The sequence below is a fragment of the Salmo salar genome, unplaced genomic scaffold (genome assembly GCF_965601325.2).
Source record: "Salmo salar unplaced genomic scaffold, fSalSal1 ptg000306l, whole genome shotgun sequence".
Lineage (NCBI taxonomy): Eukaryota > Metazoa > Chordata > Actinopteri > Salmoniformes > Salmonidae > Salmo > Salmo salar.
This window is the reverse complement of record NW_027675347.1, coordinates 848274-860758: the sequence shown is the minus strand read 5'-3', so window position 1 is coordinate 860758 and position 12485 is coordinate 848274. Positions and strand designations below refer to the sequence as shown.

Genomic DNA, 12485 nt, shown 5'->3' with positions numbered 1-12485 from the left:
CCCAATGACTGACCAATCAACAAACTATTGGTCCACCTTAGTATGAAAAACTGTATCAATCCCACTTTTCCAGCCTGCTGAAGGCGTGGTGGAGTGGTAAACACCACCCCCGGCTCTACCAGGGGCTTGAGGTGGTCTCCCACAGCTCTGCTTATGTCATGTTCTGTGGCATTGCTGTTCCATTTATTGACTGTCCCTGCAACACAGAAACACATTTAGTCATATTATATAAAACACTCAAAGTAATGTATATGGAGCATCTATGGCCTCAGTTACACCTGGCACCTAAATGTGAATAATCAGAAATATTTAGTACACAAATATGAGGATAAAAAACAATAATAACAACTGAAAGACTAATGAGCATTGTAAGGAAATGCCATTGATTAAAATATCAACAATATGATGCAACATCCAACCCAAAATATAACTTGTTTTTTTAGGAGGGGCTCTGAAAGACACTATGGGGGTGTCCACTGGAAGTTGACTAGTAACAACAACTGGGACCTAAAAGACACCCACCATGAGACCCACTAAATCTGCCCAAGAAGAGGAAAACAAAAGAAAAACCCACACCAAACTTAAAGACAGGAAGCAAACCAAAAAGGTGGAGCAACTAAAGGTGTTGACTCGCCACATGTATCAAGACAACTGGAGCACTGGGCCAGACACTCTTAAATAGAACCTGGACCAGCTCAGGTGAAACACCTTCCCACTAACGAGATGGACAAGCCAGCACAGGTGTAACACATACTGACTAACGAGGTGACACCAATCAGTGCGTCCTACGTGCTAACGAGCTAGACGGGCTAACGAGCTAGACGGGCTGACGGAGCTAGACGCGCTAACGAGCTGTACGGGCTAACGAGCTAGACGGGCTAACGAGCTAGACGTGTCAGCATTTAAAAACAAGAAAAACACATTTCTAAATAATATATATATACAATCGAAATATTTTTGATCCTTATCCTTTTTCTTACTATAGAATCCTAAAACTCACTAGCTTCTAGAACTCTCGTCTTCCTAAAACTCACTAGCTTCTAGAACTCTCGTCTTCCTAAAACTCACTAGCTTCTAGAACTCTCGTCTTCCTAAAACTCACTAGATTCTAGAACTCTCGTCTTCCTAAAACTCACTAGCTTCTAGAACTCTCGTCTTCCTAAATCCCACTAGCTTCTAGAACTCTCGTCCTCTTGGAACGAGCCCAAACAAAACTCATCTCCAATACGGAAAAACGTGCAGTTATAATAAATAAAGATCCATGGCAACACACTGCCTAAACACAAAACACAAATCTTTTTAACTGCCCACCTTGAGACAATCAGCAACCAAGTTGTCCTTACCACAGACATGTCTGATTTCAAGAGGAAACTCCTGCAATATCCATAGTAACTTTTCACCTCACTGCAGAGCTTCTCTCTCTTTTCAGGGTTCACTAGATAGGCATGTTGTTGGATCGGGGCCCAGTCCCCAATGTCATGCTCTGGTACATTTGGGTTGGCACATCTGAGAATGAACCCTGATATTCTAAAAGCAGGATAACAATGTCAATATAATTGTACCCAAAAATTGTCAGTTGGTTGCATAAATAATTATGATTACTAGATCTTACATGAATATTAAACATGAAATATAAAAACCAAATGTACACCCCTTTGTTAATATGTATTAGCAATAATTCACTTAATGGCGAGGCATAAAATGTATCTTTGTCAGGCTTAATGTTTGAAATATGAGGTGATTTGAGTCATGCTTCTTCAGTAGTGGAATGTTGTAAATAAATACTGGAGTGATGTAGGATTGCTCATATATTTGATTATTGTACTGTGACTATGTGTTTAGGCTGTAAGTATGTTGAAATTAAATTGTTTTCTTTTCAACTTTCAACTAAAACCAAACTTATATTGAATGTCGGGCATAGTCTTATTTTCAACGACATTTTGCTAGGTGAGATATCCCCAATGTCACAGTTTAAACGTGTCCAAATCAGTAGTACAAATGCAGAAACAGTTTGTGATAAATTGAAAACCTAAACATAAAATGTAATACATACACAAACATCTGTCACAATAATCATATTACTTGTATTATTTAAAACAAGCACCTTATAAAACTGTACAAGCACCAAAAACACTGTTGTTTTGACAAGTAGCAATAAATCACTAATATCGATTAGGGGGGAAATCAGGTTGTACGTGCTGTTGAAACTAACACAACTAAAAAATAAACATATGGAAATGGCAGATGTATTTTACCTCACGGGTTAGAGGACAACCTGCAGAAGACAGTCAGCTACATTTTGGAGTGATGCATTTAAATGTAGGGGTCACTAAACAAAGGAACACAACACTTATTTGTCATCACTCATCAATATCATGTTGAAATCATTTGTACGACAGGAGGGAGATGAGGTTGCACATCCTGTTAAAACTAACAGCTCAAAAATCACACGGAATCTGGGAATAATGTGTACATCCCTGGTTAGAGGACAATTTATAGAAAACAGCTAGCTACATTTTGAAGTGATGGATTTTGATTCCAGTGGGTCACCAACGTGGTAAGTGTAACACAGCTCTTTTTTTGTTAGTCACTTTTTGTTAAATCTCATAAATAGTAATTCTTCCATTTCAGAGCCTGGATTTTCCCCCTGAGGCTAATATCCATATCATGCTGAAATCAATAGAACAGGGGACAAACGTTTAGGGTTCTACATTGTGACATCATTAAAATACTCCTTCTACAATGTTAAAACATTCTACATTGTGACATTAATTCATTGATATCATGAAACAACTCCTTCATGTATTTTCTGATGTTTGATCAGAGATCTTTAATCAGATTATCTCTGGTCACAGCTATAAGGTTTCTCTCCTGTGTGTATTCTCTGGTGTTTAGTCAGATGGCTAGATGAAACAAAACTCTTCCCACATTGATCACAGTTATAAGGTTTCTCTCCTGAGTGTATTCTCTGGTGCACTGTCAGCGCTCCAGATTGACCAAAACTCTTCCCACATTGACCACAGCTATAAGGTTTCTCTCCTGTGTGTGTTCTCTGGTGTACAGTCAGAGAGCCAGATGTAGTAAAACTCTTCCTACAATGATCACAGCTATAAGGTTTCTCTCCTGTGTGTGTTCTCTGGTGTGATACCAGATGGCTAGACATACCAAAACTCTTCCCACATTGACCACAGCTATAAGGTTTCTCTCCTGTGTGTGTTCTCTGGTGCACTGTCAGCGCTCCAGATTGACCAAAACTCTTCCCACATTGATCACAGCTATAAGGTTTCTCTCCTGTGTGTGTTCTCTGGTGTGATACCAGATGGCTAGATGTACCAAAACTCTTCCCACATTGATCACAGTTATAAGGTTTCTCTCCTGTGTGTATTCTCTGGTGTACAGTCAGAGAGCTAGATATAGTAAAACTCTTCCCACATTGATCACAGATATAAGATTTCTCTCCTGTGTGTGTTCTCTGGTGTGATACCAGATGGCAAGATTGACTAAAACTCTTCCCACATTGATCACAGCTGTAAGATTTCTCTCCTGTGTGTGTTCTCTGATGCATTTTAATGCCTGATGAGGTGAATCTCTTCCCACACTCAGAGCAGCGGTGAGTTCTCTTCCCTGTGCATCTCTGCAGGTGTTTCCTGAGGTGTTCTGATCTGGAGAGACTCTTCTCTGCCTTGTCAGCATCATGAGGTTGTTGAGGCTCCCCAGAGGATCCAAGATAGTGAAGTATCTCTCCTGTGTGAACAACAAAGTCAGACAGATGATTAAAGGCCCACAACAGCAGAAATCCACTCTAAAAGGTCATGCCAACAGCGTAGCCATGATGTTGGACAACAATTGACGTCTGTAATGAATGTTAAAATTATTTGACATTTGTCTTAAAATGAGCAAGAATAGTCATATTTTGTCTTGTTTTCACATTAGTAGTAACATTAAGATTGTAGGCTAGAAATAAGTTATTCATGTTGTTGAAACTCTAAGCAGTGTGCCAGACGACTTTTGGTCTCCAATATAGGCCCCTTTCTGTGTTAGCTAAAATTGCGGCATGAGGGCGATGCACATGCAATTTGGTTGTAGAAACTCCTCCCCACTAATGAGGAAACCGATATTTATGGATGTAGTATATCTGGTAATGAGGAAACCACTAGTTATGGATGTAGTATATCTGCCTGGAGCAAAAATGATGAGAAAAGATTTTCGTTTTTCACAATGTATTCTGAATGTGAATGGGGGAAAACTCAGGGGAGTAACCTCCATTTCCAGGTTGCTTATGAGTTCATTTCACACTACTTTGGATTATAATTGTAAGGCTCGTTTGAATCTCCTGCTTAATATGTTTGCGTTATTGTCGCAAATCAACCGCTTTGTACTTAAAAAAACACTTCAACCAGAAAAAAATGCTCTTTGGCTTTTCCATCAAGGTGACAATGAGGGTTTGTACACTGTTTGTTTGCAAAATTTGCCCATAACATCACCTAACAACAAATATAGGAAAATAGCTCTGTGTTGTACAATAGCCTATCCATCAAGGAACAGTTCTCTACACATTATGAGCTAAGTATCTCTGTTTCCAAACAGACTAACGAGACCCCACTGTAAATCAACCAGACAATAGCACATTATAAACATGAATTTGTTAGGGATGTTGGATCCAATGTGCAGCACAGCATAACTTTCTTTACCAGAGTAATGAAAGAAGAAGCACTTTGGTTGTTGTTGCATGTCGTGATGTTTGTCATGCGACTGTCATTCAGAAAATGATTTCCTGGATCAGCTGATGATAGTTGAACATGTCACTAACTAAACAGCTACAGTATTAATTATTATGTGTAATTATTGAAGAACCGCATTAATGACAGTATCCATTTGGGTGTCAATAAAGTTACGATATATATATATATATTGACCTTTATTTAACCAGGTAGGCCAGATGAGAACAAGTTCTCATTTACAACTGTGACCTGGTGAAGATAAGGCAAAGCAGTGGGACACAAACAACAGTTACACGTTGGATAAACAAACGTACAGTCAATAACACAATAGAAAAGTCTATATACAGTGTGTGCAAATGGAGTACGGAGGTAAGGCAATAAATAGGCCATAGTAGCGAAGTAATTACAATTTAACACTGGAGTGATAGATGTTCAAGTAGAAATAGTGGTGTGCAAAAGAGCAAAAAAAGTCAATAAAAACATGGGGATGAGGTAGGTAGTTGGATGGGCTATTTACAGATGGGCTGTGTACAGCTGCAGCGATCGGTAAACTGCTCAGATAGCTGATGCTTAAAGTTAGTGAGGGAGATATATGTCTCCAACTTCAGCGATTTTTGCAATTCGTTCCAGTCACTGGCAGCAGAGAACTGGAAGGAAATGCGGCCAAAGTAGGTGTTGGCTTTGGGGATGACCAGTGAGATATACCTCCTGGAGCGCGTGCTATGGGTGGGTGTTGCTATGGTGACCAGTGAGCTGAGTGAAGTCGGCCTAGCAAAGACTTATAGATGACCTGGAGCCAGTGGGTTTGGCGACGAATATGTATACCAGGTCGATTAGAAAGGCCTGCTCGCAGAAGTGTTCTAGGGAGCATGTGACAGTGATGAGGGGTGGCCGTTTGACCGCAAACCCATAACGGATGCAGGCGATGAGGCAGTGATCGCTGAGATCCTGATTGAAAACAGCAGAGGTGTATTTGGAGGGCAAGTTGGTCAGGATAATATCTATGAGGGTACCCATGTTTACAGATTTAGGGGTTGTACCTGGTGGGTTCCTTGATAATTTGTGTGAGATTGAGGGCATCTAGCTTGAATTGTAGGACGGCCGGGGTGTTAACCTCACTAGGGTAGGGGGCACTGTTTTCACCTCCGGATGAAAAGCGTGCCAAAGTAAACTTGGTAGATTTGGATAGAAAACACTCTAAAGTTTCCAAAACTGTTAAAATAATGTCTGTGAGTATAACAGAACTGATATGACAGGCAAAAACCTGAGAAAAATACATCCAGGAAGTGGGATTTGTTGTTGTTGTAGTTTTCCATTGACTGCCTATACAGATTCCATTGACTTAGGCCTCAAATTGCACTTCCTATGGCTTCCACTAGATGTCAACAGTCTTTAGAAATAGTTTCAGGCTTGTATTCTGAAAAATGAGAGTGTAAGACCACTCTGAATGAGTGGACCATTCAGTATCTCAGAGATTTTTCATGCGCGAGACCGAGAGCGCACCTTTCTTGTTTACCTTTTATATTGACGACGTTATTGTCCGGTTGAAATGTTATATATTATTTAGGCTAAAAACCTGAAGATTGATTATAAACATCGTTTGACATGTTTCTACGAACTTTACTGATACTTTTAGGATTTTTCGTCTGGCTGTAGTGACTGCCTTTGAGCCTGTGGATTACTGAACAAAACGCATGAACAAAACGGAGGTTTTTGGATATAAAGAGAGACTTTATCGAACAAAACAAACATTTATTGAGTAAATGGGAGTCTTGTGAGTTGCAACGATATGAAGATCATCAAAAGTAAGTGATTCATTTTATCGCTATTTCTGACTTGTGTAACTCCTCTACTTGGCTGGTAACTGTTACTAATGATTTGTCTGCTGGGCGCTGTTCTCAGATAATCGCATGGTATGCTTTCACGGTAAAGCCTTTTTGAAATCTGACACCGTGGTTTGATTAACAAGAAGTTAATCTTTAAACCGATGTATAACACTTGAATGTTTTATGAATTCTTATAATGAGTATTTCTGTTTTTGAATTTGGTGCTCTGCAATTTCACTGGATGTTGGCCATGTGGGACGGTAGCGTCCCACACCCCCTAGAGAGGTTAAGCATATCCCAGTTTAGGTCACCTAACAGAACAAACTCTGAAGATAGATGGGGGCCAATCAATTCACATATGGTGTCCAGGGCAGCTGGGAGCTGAGGGGGGTCTGTAACAGGCGGCAACAGTGAGAGACTTATTTCTGGAGAGATTCATTTTTTTAATTAAAAGCTCCAACTGTTTGGGCTTAGACCTGGAAAGTATGATAGAACATTGCAGGCCATCTCTGCAGTAGATTGCAACTCCTCTCATTTTGATGGAAAATGTTGTAGTTGGGGATGGAAATTTCAGAATTGTTGGTTATCTTCCTAACCAGGATTCAGACACGGCAAGGACATCAAGGTTGGCGGAGTGTGCTAAAGCAGTGAGTAAAACAAACTTAGGGAGGAGGCTTCTGATGTTAACATGCATGAAACCAAGGCTTTTACGGTTACAGAAGTCAACAAATGAGAGCGCCTGGGGACACACAGGGCCTGGGATAACCTCTACATCACCAGAGGAGTAGAATGAGGGTGCGGCGAAAGGCTTTCAGAACTGGTCGGCTCCCTCCCTCTAGTCAGGTTATGTTGACGACTGGCTCCCTCCCTCTAGTCAGGTTATGTTGACGACTGGCTCCCTCCCTCTAGTCAGGTTATGTTGACGACTGGCTCCCTCCCTCTAGTCAGGTTATGTTGACGACTGGCTCCCTCCCTCTAGTCAGGTTATGTTGACGACTGGCTCCCTCCCTCTAGTCAGGTTATGTTGACGACTGGCTCCCTCCCTCTAGTCAGGTTATGTTGACGACTGGCTCCCTCCCTCTAGTCAGGTTATGTTGACGACTGGCTCCCTCCCTCTAGTCAGGTTATGTTGACGACTGGCTCCCTCCCTCTAGTCAGGTCATGTTGACGACTGGCTCCCTCCCTCTAGTCAGGTCATGTTGACGACTGGCTCCCTCCCTCTAGTCAGGTCATGTTGACGACTGGCTCCCTCCGGTCAGGTCATGTTGACGACTGGCTCCCTCCAGTCATTTGTGTGTTTAAATTATTTAATCAAATAGCATGCTTAAAGCATCAGACAAGTTCAGTACATATAGTTGATTTTATTAAAACACATGGGGTGATTGGTAGAAAGAGCAGATGACTCTTGGTTGACCAAGATGTATTTTAGTTGGGGACAGCACTAGAACATGATGTTGGGGCTCCCGAGTGGCGCAGAGGACACTGCATCTCAGTGCTTGAGGCTTCACTACAGACACCCTGGTTCAAATCCAGGCTGTATCACAACCGGCCGTGATTTGGAGTCCCATAGGGCGGCGCACAATTGGCCCAGCGGTGTCCGGGGTAGGCAGTCATTGTAAATAAGAATTTGTTCTTAACTGACTTGCCTAGTTAAATAAAGGTTACATTTAAATACATTTAAAAAATAGAGTTTCATGACAATCCATTTTTTACAAATCCGGCAAGGCACCAATTTTGAGAAGGGTTTAAAACAAAGGTTTCAAACCAATTCATGAATGTAATTTAATCTAGGTATGTCTTGCCTTTAATGTAATGGCATGAAAAACAATTGGCTGAATATTATACAATGACTTATCAACAGCTCTAATAATTTGCCTCCACAGGAAATCTACACTGGCAGTTATAGAATATACTATATATCCTAGAAACCTGGTTAAACTATCATTATGACATCATGGATGAATTCTAGAATATACTATATAGCCTAGAAACCTGGTTAAACTATCATTATGACATCATGGATGAATTCTAGAATATACTATATATCCTAGAAACCTGGTTAAACTATCATTATGACATCCTGGATGAATAATTTTGAGTGGTTACACTCCTCCTTCCCCCATCCCTCAGCTGTTTACCAAACCAAGCCTCTGGGCAGCCATTTTGTTACTGTTGAAATAACTCACACAATCAACCAATCTGCCGTTCATACAACAACAAAGCTGTCATTCCACCACTGTTTTGGTTATAAGATGATTATGGGGTTGGAGAAATGTAACTACTTTCACATTCATAGACTGACCTATGGATGCAAGGCCTGACCATCCATGATATCAACATTATAGTTTTAACTATGTTGAGGCTATACAGTGTTGGTTTACATTTCTAAACATTGGAGTAAAAAAAAGCTTATTTGGGGTTCTGATGGGGTACAACAGTTGAACTAAGCTCATGAGACATGTGTTATATTCTTCAAGAATCAATGGCTATAAATAACTAATATAAAAGTCACAATATGGATGTAGCTATTGCATATTTCCACTTTAACACCACACATCAGTTCAACAACTGCAGAGTTTGTGCCTCTGTATTTAAGACAGTACTTACTAGTGTTAATCAGGGAACGGTTTCTCAAAACCATCTTATGGCTAAGTTCACCGTTAGAACCATTGGATGCCTTAAGATGCGTTTGGGAAACCGGGCCCAGATGTCCAGTTTCCTCCTCTATCGATGTAACAGTCATCTCCCCCTCTTCCTCTTTCACTCCATAAACTGCATCCTCCTCTTCTTTTACTGTAACATCCTCCTCCTCTTTCACTCTGAACGCATCTTTTTCTTCTTTCACAGTAACGGCCTCACCCTCTACTTCTTGTTTTACTGTGATGTCCTCTTCTTTAACAGGAGGAGAGTAGCTCAGTGACCGCATGGTCGGAGATGTTAGCTAGCTGGGCTAATGCTAACTTAACCAGCCCGCTAGCTGAATAATAACAACAACACCGTAAATATGAAATTAAATCGGATAACTAACTAGACCACAGAAGTGGGTTTTAAACACAGAGGCTAATATACACTAACGCGTCTAAAGAGCTTTATCGGTTCGGCTATTTTGTCTAGCAAGCTACCGTGGTGTCTGACTAACTGTTGCTTCTGTTGAAAGAAGAGTTCCGTCCACTAGATTATACGTCACACCAACAGCATCGCGTTAAATTCCCAGACCGCCATCTGCTGACTGGAGTGGGTAACGCAGTTGAGTAAAATGTTTATTTTGTCAGACAAAAGTTAAAGGGTAGGAATAAGGAACATCGCTGGTCCTAAAATATTCATTAGCCCCCCCCCCCCCCCCCCCCCCCCTTAAATAAATCAATATCAGTCAATATATTTTTTCTGTGACTTTTTTTTTTTCGTCAACCGTTCCATCGCATCTTAAACTTCTAGTCCCTGGGCAGGTTATTAAAAACAATTACAACATAGACAATCATTGAACAGTGAGCATACACAGAGCAACATAGGACAAGCAAGACATAGCATAAAGACAGAGCAACATAGGACAAGCAAGATGTAGCATACAGACAGAGCAACATAGGACAAGCAAGATGTAGCATACAGACAGAGCAACATAGGACAAGCAAGATGTAGCATACAGACAGAGCAACATAGAACAAAAAGCAACAAGACAAAATCTATAAAAGCAACAAAGTGTTTCCACACCTCACAAGCTCCAGACAACATGGAAAGTGGTAATACACAGCTAGGGATTATGTTCACAAGTCTGATTGACCTTTAGCCATGTCTTCATGCAATTTGTGAAAGTGTGATGTGTGGTGCAGTTATGTGTGTCTGATGGCAGTGTATTCCAGACATGGGAAGCTCTCACAGAGAAAGCAGATTTACTAAAGGTGCTTTTCCTTAAGGGAACTATACAGTCACCTCTCATGACAGACCTTGTGGATCTGCTGCCATATGTTTGGGTTTTCTGTTTAACAAAAATACTGAGTGGAGGGGGAGCCAGGCCATTTAGGATCTTGAATACAAGACATGCGTCGGTGTATTGCACAAGATCTTCCCAACTCAGGAGCTCATGCTTTCTGAGGATGTAACAGGTATGATTTCATCCATCTCAAGGCATCGGGGGAAAAGTTGAACTTGGACAATTTTGTGATGAGAATCTCATGGTTAACAGTATCGAAAGCCTTCCTTAGGTCCAGAAACACAGCCCCGACAACGCCCCCTTTGTCCATCTTGGACTTGACATTTTCCAGAAGAAAGCAGTTAAAGCAGAAGAAAGCAGTTATGTTATAAATACAAGTTCAATCTGTACTTCAATGCACATCTGTTGTGCATTATAAAAACAGAGGAAGAAAGAGGAGGTGGTGAGAGAGGTGTAAAAGACAGAAAGGGAAAGAGGTAAGCACATAGGAGCAGGGAAGGCAGCACATGATTAATGAATCACAGTGCTACATAAATATTCTCTCAGTTCATCACAATTACATAATAGTGTCTCTCGTCGGCCCAAAGGTTCTTAAAAGCAGGTGAGGTGGTGATGACGGGACTGGGGGTTGGCATCCTCTCACATCAAAACATACCTGCAGACGAGAGACAGATGGAGAGAGAGAGCATGTTTAAACCTTGTGTTTTTATTTTTTATTCTAACATTGTTAGTCATCAATCAGGAGGTGAAATGCAAAACTGACCTTGGATCATTAACTCTGGGACTACTGCATCTCTGTCTGTATTTCAATGTAAAGCATCTCTTTAATAATACTTCCTGTATAATATAAACTGACCTGGGATCATTAACTCTGGGACTACTGCATCTCTATCTGTATTTCAATGTAAAGCATCTCTTTAATAATACTTCCTTTATAATATAAACTGACCTGGGATCATTCACTCTGGGACTACTGCATCTCTGTCTGTATTTCAATGTAAAGCATCTCTTTAATAATACTTCCTGTTGACCTGACCAAGTGACCTCTCACCTCTGATCATGCTGTGCCCTCTATGTAGCCAGTTCAGATGCAGGAGGGGTTCGTCGACACAGCTGATATAACCTAGAGGATTTAGGGAGAAGAGGAGAGAGGGATGAAGTGAAGGAGAGAGACTGTTATTGAGAAAATAAGGTAGTTAAAGCGACAGTGTTCAACAGGAATCTGTGTGTGGCCTCACCTGGTGTCCACACCACACTAAGTGGCTGCAGAGTACTTTATGCTGAAAAACATAATGGACCCACAAGGACAAACAATATAGTGTAGTTATAGAAATAATGAAGTGTCTTACTATTCTCCATGGTTGGCCCTCTTGCCTATTCTTTGAAGGTGGAAGGAGCCACAGTTATACACCTGAACCTGTTTACTGCACAACACAATCCATCAATCCGATTGATACATGAGTGTGTAGGTGTGGGTTATAGGGTGTCTAATTGTTCTACATTTTTTCAATATGGGTGATTCAAAATAGCCTGTTTTGTTTTTGCACAGACATCACACCCTTACCTAAACAGCACCCTCACCTGAGAAGTAGAAATCAAAGGGAGAGAAACTGTGAATTGAATAACTGCAGTTGACATAGCTCAGTAAATGGAAGAATACTCTTATTGCAATGTGAATGGCTCTTAAAAGAGCTTTTGGTTGTGCATAGTGACGTCTATGGTGATGTCAGGGAACAGCACCCTCTTTGAAGAAGTAGGAGGTGAAGATCTCCTGCACACGGATTGCCTCTCTTGCTGCGTTGTTGGACCCCATCCTTGAAACATCCTGCAGAGCAGCAGACTCCTCCTCTGGCACACGGCGGCGAGCTGCAGATCCCCTCCTGGTCCTCGTGTCCATCCTCATGAAGTTACGCAGGACACAGGTAGCCTTCACACACCTGAATTCCTCCAGGAGGCAGTCCCAGATGACCCTGGTCACCCAACCTTGCAGTGCCCTACACGGTAACTGTA

At 41.2% G+C, this 12485-nt stretch overlaps 1 long non-coding RNA gene across 1 annotated transcript; it reads right to left on the bottom strand.

The window, feature by feature from the left end:
* Positions 1-9923: 9923 nt before the first annotated feature.
* Positions 9924-11703, bottom strand: LOC145875680 (uncharacterized). Its single transcript, XR_014391292.1, has 2 exons — positions 11527-11703; positions 9924-11130 (listed from the first exon to the last, which is right to left on the bottom strand). It is a non-coding gene; the product is annotated as an uncharacterized LOC145875680 (long non-coding RNA).
* Between the last annotated feature and the right edge of the window lie 782 nt (positions 11704-12485).